This window comes from Chelonoidis abingdonii, chromosome 11 (genome assembly GCF_003597395.2).
Source record: "Chelonoidis abingdonii isolate Lonesome George chromosome 11, CheloAbing_2.0, whole genome shotgun sequence".
Taxonomy (NCBI): domain Eukaryota; kingdom Metazoa; phylum Chordata; order Testudines; family Testudinidae; genus Chelonoidis; species Chelonoidis abingdonii.
In genome coordinates, this window is record NC_133779.1 from 6507218 (window position 1) to 6514407 (window position 7190).

Genomic DNA, 7190 nt, shown 5'->3' on the forward strand with positions numbered 1-7190 from the left:
TCTGTTAAGCCAAGCTGGTCGCCTGAATTTGCTATTCTTTCTGCACATCGGGATGGTTTGTTCCTGCACCCTCAATAAGGCTTCTTTAAAATACAGCCAGCTCTCCTGGACTCCTTGCCCCCTCATATTAGCCTGTATGACCCCTGTATCGCACACCCTGTACCCTGTATCGCACATGCCCTGTATCGCATTGCAAACCCTGTACCCTGTATCGCACATGCCCTGTACCCCATAACACCCAGCATACCCTCAACCCACACCATATGCCCCCATCACACACCATGTATCCCCACCCCACACCCACCATACCCATCACACCACGTACCCCCTATGATCCCCCATGCATACCCATCCCATGTGCCCCCACTCCATGCCATGCCACACTCCTGTCCCATCCCAGGCAGCCCCCCACCAATACACCCTGATGTGCACAGTACGTACACACAAGCAGGACCACTTCCTTCCTGTGCTTTAGTTGTATCCAGAATCAACTCGGGGTCATCTGATACATTTTCAACCATCACAGGTGGACAGGCTTTTTCTGTCTGCTCTACCAACAGAAAACAGCTGGAGAAACATTCCCCTTTATCAGCCAAACAGCTTGGGATCTCGTTTCCCTTGTCCCAGCACGCAGGGCTGTTCAAGGACAATTGCCTGGAGATCGGGGTAGCTCCATAGGCAAGTCATTACCCCTAACAGACACAGGAATGTTTCCTTCACTGTCACAGTTCTCCACACTGGTAACAGGTAACGTACAGGGACACTCATGTTCCACTGACCTTGCCTTCCCCAAACTGCTGGTTAGACAAAGCCATCAGCTCACAAGGCTGCCTAGGCTCATCTACACTTTCTTTGCCTTCCCCTCCCTTAACAGGTAAACTGCTGTTTTCCCCAAATACTGTCTTATTACACTAAGCTACTTTCAGCACAAGACTTTTATCTGGGTCAGACTCGCTTTCCCAAGCTTTACCCGCCAACAGTATATCACTCCCCAAGACTGTCCCTTTTCCTTCCTCAGTTAGGGCTTTAACCTGATCACCAACTTTCATTTGCTCTAGAGAAACGTCTTCCTGAGCCTTATCGAATGCCAGATTCACTTCTGAGATACCAGACAGACACTCAGAAATGTTTTCCACATCTGTCCTGCTTCTTTGCACGGACAAACAGCCATCTTCCTCAGACAAACATTTGGAGAAGCCCTCCACAGGCAAATCTTGCCCCTAGTAGACACAGGTTTATGTCATCAACTTGACTGAACCAAGCTTTAATATCATCCCCAATCATAAGATCCTTAGGCAATAACTTCCTTACAGCAGCTATAACTTCTTGTTTAACATCATTCCATTCAAGATGGATTCTGGCTAAAGGCACACTTACAGTAAACTCATAGAGGATTACAATATCCATCCTCTTATTTGGTAAATGATCTTCCTCTTTGACAAGATCTGCTTTAACAAGAGTGATGTAGAAGCTGTAATTTGCCCTACACAGCTTTTCCCATTGACTTTTACATTCTCTGTGCAAGTTATGGGGTTCCCTTCACCTGCACTCCCAGTAAAAGTATTTACATAAAAGATGGCAGTGTTGGGGTAAATTTGGTTACACGCAGATAACTGCTTAGAGTCCAACAACCTACCAACATTGTTACAAACTGGGTAGATTCTATCCCCATCTCTGTTGGTGAGAGGAGCTGGCTTTCCAGGATGATACAGTTCCTGTTGTTCCTTTATTCTCTTGAGTTGGAGCTTAAGTCTGTCCACTTCTGCCTTAGCCTCTAGTTCCTGCTCTCGAAGATATGCCATTCTCTGTTCATGTTCAAAACACAGGCATTGTCTTTCAGCAGCTTCTCCGTCCAGATCAGCTAGTTTTTGCTGTTGTTCAAGTTCTAACTGCTGGTTTCTCACTACAAGCATTTTCGCTGGGTCTGCTTCTTTATCACTGGCAAACAGGGTGACCAGATGGCCCGATTTTATAGGGACAGTCCCAGTATTTGAGGCTTTTTCTTATGTAGGCTCCTATTACCCCCCACCCCATCCCAATTTTTCACACTCGCTATCTGATCACCCTACTGGCAATTAACAGACGTTTCTGTTCCTGCTCTGGGGCCTTTTTCTTAAAAGACCCCCCTTCTCTGTATGCATAATTCTCCCAGGCTTTGTCTGTCAGGATCTCAATCACGGGTCACTCACTGTAACTGATTTTTAACCCTTAAACTCTCCAATATCAAAATTAAATGTTGACAAGTGTGTGGTTCTGATCCAAAACCCCAGTTAGCCTGTGGTAACAAGGACTGGTGCCCACATCGGGGGGAAGGGCAAGGATTGCCCAGACAACTGTCAGTTGGGCTCCTTAACTTGTCTATGCCCCCTCCACAGCCAGAGCTTCTCGTCCATCCAGCCACAGATCCTCCCCCCCTTCCTCACCCCACGGTATCCCAGGACTTCGAGTGGAGTCACCAATGTCCTTGGCTCCCTACGTGAACTGAGTCTCAGCAAATCGACCATTGGCTCTAGTTCAAATCTGCAAGTGACCCGTGTCCCAGGCCGCAGGGGAAGAGGAAACCTCCCAGGGCCTCTGCCAAGCTGAACATACAAGTTGAGACCACAGCTAGTAGAAACTGAGCCCTGACTCCACCTCTAGCGCTCAGACCCACCAGCCAGAGAGCTGGGAAAGGATTCCCCGTAGTAGCTCAGAGTCCTCCCCATCTAGCACCCCATGTCCAGCAGCCACTGGGGATATTTGCTAAGAGCAGACAAGATCCCTCCCCCTGACCCCATCAGCCTCCTGGTCTTCTCCCCCACCATCAACCTCCTGGTCCCCTCCTCTTCCCACTCCCCATCAGCCTCATCATCCCTTCCCCTCCCCTCGACCTCATAGTCCCCACCTGTCCCATCAACCTCATCATCCCTTCACCCCTCCAGCATCAGCCTCATTGTCCCTTCCCCTCCTATTGACCTCATGGTCCGCACCTGTCCCATCAACCTCATCATCCCCCACCCCATCAACCTCATCATCCTGTCCCTCCCTGCCCCCCATCAGCCTCCTTGTCTCCTCCTCTCCCCCCCCACCCCACATCAGCCTCATTGTCCCCTCCCCACCATTTCCGAGGGTTGGGTTTGGCTTTGAAAAGACAAAATCTTGTATGCGCATCTATCCCTGTTCCCCCTGGGCTGTCTCCTAGGTGAGTTTAAACCCTGACCCTTCAGCACCATCACCTAAGACTGCGGGCACTGGCATGTCAGGACTAGCTGTTATCTTGGAGGGAAGAAGTGCTGGGTACACAGACTGGCCAGGGTGCCCAATCCAGCTGTCTCTCTTCCCCACCCCCAAGGAGGGGGCTCCTGCCTCGTGTGGTGCTCCTAGGGGAAATGGGACGCTGGCAGAGGGGGAAGCCTGGGCCCAGGGGTTCCCAGTACAATGTCTGGTGGGGGTGCAAGCCTGGCCTGGGAAGGTTCCCTGATTCTGGCACTGCCCACGTTTCCCATAGGAGCCCTCCATAGCTCAGGCCTGGGCCACATGGGAAGTGTTTGCGGCAGGTGTGAATTTAAAGTGACCCACTCAGACGGCGCCATCCCTGTGGATGCTCTTCATGCCCAACCAGCTCTTGTCAACAGTCGGTTTCAACATGCTTTCCAAAGCAGGTCGCTGTCATTATCCCCAGGTGGGTAAACTGAGGCACCAAGGGGCAAAGTGACTTGCCCAGGGTAACACAGCAGGCCAGTGGCAGAGCCAGGAACAGGCTTGAGTCTATCCACGAGGCTATGCTGAGCACGTCATCTCAGTATCCCTGCGCCACATACAGTGTTTGTCCCAGTGCAACCACATGATTTTAACCAGCCTAGTTGGGCACAGCAACACTGGGACAAAGGGGCCATATACTCAGAGAGCTCCCTCCCCATCCAGCGTGGCAACAGCTCTGCCAGTTATCCCAGTATAACTGTCCTTGCCCTAGCAGGGCTGGATGGCTTTCATTACACTGGGACGAATTTCAGGTGCATACAAGCCCTGAGCTCACCTCCCTGGGGAAGAGGGTTGAGCTAAACCCATCCCAGGTGCTTCTACCTCAGTGTCAGGGGGGCGGGGTGAGCAGGGGACAGACTCCGCAAGGGCCATTCTGGGCCACTTCCCCAGCCAGGCAGGGCTAGTTACACCTGTAGAACAGGTCAGACTCTCCCACGTAGACAAGGGTCAGCCACACGGGAAGGGAATTTCCTGGGACAGAGCAAAGGCCCAAGGGGTGCGTTCAGCTGAACAGCAAAGATCTGCTGCAAACACTGGGTGGGGGAGCGCAGGTCACAAGAATTCCTTTTAATGGAGTGAGAGAGACAAACTAAATATACTGACACAACCCCCCTCAACACATCTCCGCACCCCCCAGCCCCTTTCCACCACCCTCCCTCCGCACCCCGCCCACACCTCCAGCCGCAGAGGCACACACGCGGACTCGGACGGGCTAGAGCTGCCCCACTGGGCAGGTGGATTCCTTCCAACCCTTTTCACGGATTCTCATCACCACTAGACCCAGCCCAGCTGCAGCCTCCCTGTACCTCAGATGCACAACAGGAGGCAGAGCCCCCACCCCCAAGGTCTGGGCGACTTTCAGACAACAGCAGTTCTAATACACTTAGTCAGGGCTTCTCAACCCTCGACCTCCAAACTCCTCGCCAGGGCAGGAGCCCCCCCCATTTCACCAGGGCCAGATGGAGGCCCAGAGGGGGTTGCTTCCCCAGGTTGGGTGCTGGGCAGGCCCAGTGGCAAAGAGAACGGATTCCATGGGGACTGATCCCCTCACCCCCAGGTCTGCCAGGGCTGTTGTGGAAGGCAGAGCCACCAGCCATACCCAGGGCAGTGCCCCTGGCCCCAGTTCTGCCGAGCTGTTGGTGAGAGGCAGAGAGGATGCCAGCCATGCCCAGGGCAGTGCCCCCTGACCCCCAGTTCTGCCAGGGCTGTTGGGGAGAGGCAGACATAGCACCAGCCATGCCCAGGGCAGTGCCCTGGCCCTCAGTCTGCCAGGGCTGTGGTGAGGGCAGAGAGGATGCCAGCCATGCCCAGGCAGTGCCCCTGGCCCCAGGCTGCCAGGGCTGTTGATCGCAGGCAGAGAGGGTGGCAGAGCCCAGCCATGCCCAGGGAGGTGCCTGGTGAGGTGCCCTGGGGGGGGCTGACAAGCACTGGGTGACTGCTTTGCAGGGCGACCCACAGGCTCTCCCTGCCCTTGAGTGGCCCAGGGCCGGGAACGCTGGGAGAGCTGAGCTCTGCTCCTGCCAAAGGAAATGCCCCCCTCCCCCACTTTAGGCAGCAAAGGAAGTGAAAGTGCTGCCCCTGGGGCAGAGTAAACACCCGGGGCCTCCGCCACCCAAAGGAGAAGGGCTTCTGCGAGCCGGTGCCACCTGTCCTGAAGCCAGCAGATTGACACCCATGTGCCAGCCTGAGCACAGGACTTGCCCTGCTCGCCAGCAGTCGCAGGTGGCCTTGAGCACCTGCTCCACCGAGGCCTAGAGCAGAGACCCAGACCTGGGGAGAAGGGTGGAGGGAGGAGCTTCTCCGGGCACTGACGCGTCAGGATGCAGCACAGGCTAGTTTATGGTGATGCCAGCTGACACAGCCTGGCGCGACGGCAAGCTACAGCCCAGCGGGCCACGGCCCCCGTCAGCCAGCACACTCCCTGGCCCAACCTTTGAAGCCACTTACCCCAGGAATCCCGACAGGAGAGCGGCACTGGTGACGTGGCAGCGAAATGGGAAGCACCAGTGGAGCAACTGTGTTTGCACTGGCCCACTGAGCCCTGCACCCCACAGCACCAGAGCCTGAATCTCCCTCCCACACTCCCCCAGCCAGACTACCAGCCCCGGCACAGCCGAAGTCCCCTCCCACACGCCAGCCAGCACAGAGCCCCCTGAATCCCTTTCCGCCCCCCGCACCAGAACACAGCCCCCCTGAAGTCCCTCCCACACGCCAGCCAGCACACAGCCCCCTGACCCTGCTCCCGCACCTCCAGCCAGCACATGCCCCCCTCCGAACCTGCACCTGCAGCCAGCAGCAGCCCCTGAACTCCCCCCATAAGCACCCCGAACAGCACATAGCCCGCCTGAACCGCTCCCGCACCCCCACCAGCACACACAGCCCCCTGAACTCCGCCTCCACACCCCAGCCAGCACACAGCCCCCTGAACTTCCTCCCGCACCCCCAGCCAGCAACGCCCCCTGAACTCCCCTCCCACACCCCCAGCCAGCACACAGCCCGCCTGAACTCCCTCCCACACCCCAGCCAGCACACAGCCCCCTGATCCCTACTCCCGCACCCCCCACGCAGCACACGCCCCCCTGAACTCTTCCTCCCGCACTCCCCCAGCCAGCACACAGCCCTCTGATCCTGCTCCTGCAGCCGGCACACGCCCCCCTGATCTCCGCTCCCGCACCAGCCCCCGCCTCCCTTCCCACAGCACCCTAGGCCAACACAGCCGTCTCAGCCCCAACCGAACGGACACCGTCCCCGCCAAGGTTTCCCCCCCCAGGGCCCGCCGCAAGGCGCCCCGCGGGGCCCCCCAGGTCCCACCGTGACCCATCCCGGGGCTGAGCGCCCCGATGCCCGCCCATCCCGGGCTGGCAGCGCCAGCACGGTACGCGGCCGGGCACGATCCCGAGGACCCGCTGCAGCTGGGGGGGCTTCCCGGGCACCTGAGCGGCATGCAACCCCCCCCGCCAGCGGTCCTCTGGGAGCCAGCGCGTGTGTGGTCTCTGCGGCGTGTTCCCGCGCGGCCCCTAAGCATCTGCCTCCTATGCAGCCGTACCTGGGTCTGCATCGCGCCCCTAGAGAGCGGCCCCCCGCGTTCCGCGCTTGGCAGGTGGCTACCCCGCTCCGCCGCTCGCCAGCGTCCTGTCTTGACCGCTGGGGCTGGCGCGACACTCCGGGAAACTCGCTGTGACAACAGGCCAAGTCCCCGCCCCAGCCCCTCCCTCAGGGGCAGGGGGGGGCGGGAGGCAGCCCGGGGTGTACCTTAACCACAGCAGCTGGAAGGCCCTGAAAAGAATCACCCAGTTCAAGTCACACGATGATATTGCCTAGGGGTCCCTGAAGTGGCCTCCTTAGGGATGAACTCAGGCGCTGGGCTTAAGCAGCGGTAATGTCACAAATCTACTTGAGCTCTTACTCCCAATTGCATGTTTAGTCTTGAGAGCATGAAAATTGAGGGG

At 57.3% G+C, this 7190-nt stretch overlaps 1 protein-coding gene across 2 annotated transcripts in view; it reads right to left on the reverse strand.

The window, feature by feature from the left end:
• EXOC3L2 (exocyst complex component 3 like 2) overlaps positions 1 to 6889 on the reverse strand; it is a 37804-nt gene extending 30915 nt beyond the window's left edge. Inside the window, exon 1 of one of the 2 annotated variants that reach the window (XM_032798034.2) lies at positions 6788 to 6889. The gene's annotated coding sequence lies outside the window, so the exon portion shown is untranslated. Of the gene's footprint in view, positions 1 to 5387; positions 5546 to 6787 lie in introns of those variants that run through there. The other variant, XM_032798033.2, reaches the window with a different exon arrangement.
• Between the last annotated feature and the right edge of the window lie 301 nt (positions 6890 to 7190).